Source organism: Euprymna scolopes, chromosome 31, assembly GCF_053919585.1.
Source record: "Euprymna scolopes isolate OS-2025 chromosome 31, ASM5391958v1, whole genome shotgun sequence".
In the NCBI taxonomy this organism is placed as follows: Eukaryota; Metazoa; Mollusca; class Cephalopoda; order Sepiida; family Sepiolidae; genus Euprymna; species Euprymna scolopes.
Window position 1 is genome coordinate 83,066,048 of NC_136512.1, and position 1,307 is coordinate 83,067,354.

Sequence of the window (1,307 nt, forward strand, 5' to 3'; positions counted from 1 at the left end):
CTCCGGACGCCAGAAAGTGTGTGGACTCATAGAGTTGACTAATTTACGAGAAGCAGGAAGCAGTGGGTTGAACGTATGGATTCCAAAGACAGATTTGATGAGAAAGTAAGCACAGTAAAACGAAAAAGGACGCGCCAACGATTGAAAGACGCAAGAGGAGTGTTAAAGAGAGAGAGAGACAAAACGTAGCATCTCCCAATTATATCATTGGTCTATTCGGAGTCCATTCAATGAAAAAGAAATCTTTCTAGACTGACGCAATTTTCATTTTTGTTTCAATCCAGAGTACTACATTTTTAGATACGGCATAATCACGTTGACACACCGGTTCCCGTTAGATCACCGAAGTTAAGCAACGTTGGGCCTGATCATTACTAAAATGGGTGACTAATTTGGGAATAGCAGGTGCTGTATGTAGGAGGACGTTGCAAAATGTTGCAAAATCCTAACGTCGTCATCTCTCCTAAAGGAGAAAAACATGCGACTGGGGACCGCTTGTGAATTTCATACTCCCATGAAACTTCATCCTTCTGAGGAAGCTGGTTAAACCCTGAATAGGGTTGGTGCTGACTGCACACTGCACACACACCACATTTGTAGCGGCTGTATTTTTCTCCAAATTAAACACCGCCATTTTGCTTTCGAATAGAAACAAGTAACCAGAAAAAGGATGAATGAATAGATATTGACTTCAAAATTATATTACAATATCTGTCTTGCTTTTTGATACGTTTAATTGGTGATTTTAATATTTATATTAATTTTCTTTCTTTTGTAGGTAAGTACGTTTCCTGTGATATCCGCACTACCTACCTACGAATGTTCCTACCACTATAATTCCTGTGCCTGCTAAGGTGTATTAAAACACAACTAAACTATGGGAGTTCATCTATGAGATTATATGAAGGTATGGTAATAAAACTCGTTAATTTCGGAAGAAAAGTGTGACCAAAAAAATTTTAAAAGTCAGTGAATCGAATGTCTCAATCAATAAGCAATATTCTGAAAGCGTTATTTTATGTCGTTTATTTATCAAATAAAATCCATACAATTGTTTCAGCCGATCCTCTCCGACCCAGAACACAGAAAGATTATGGATATAAAATATACGTATAACCCGGGGGACACTCACATATTTATACTCCTCTACATACAAAGCTATAACATCGTTACACTGATATATATATATATATACATATATATATATATATATATGTGTGTGTGTGTGTGTGTGTGTGTGTGTGTGTGTGTGTGTGTGTGTGTGTGTGTGTGTGTGTGTGTGTGTGTGTGAGTGTGTTTTATTTTTT

The 1,307-nt window shown here is 37.2% G+C and overlaps 1 pseudogene; it reads left to right on the plus strand.

Annotated features, from left to right (window-relative positions):
* Window positions 1-298: 298 nt before the first annotated feature.
* On the plus strand, window positions 299-417 carry LOC145256057 (5S ribosomal RNA; annotated as a pseudogene).
* Window positions 418-1,307: the final 890 nt, after the last annotated feature.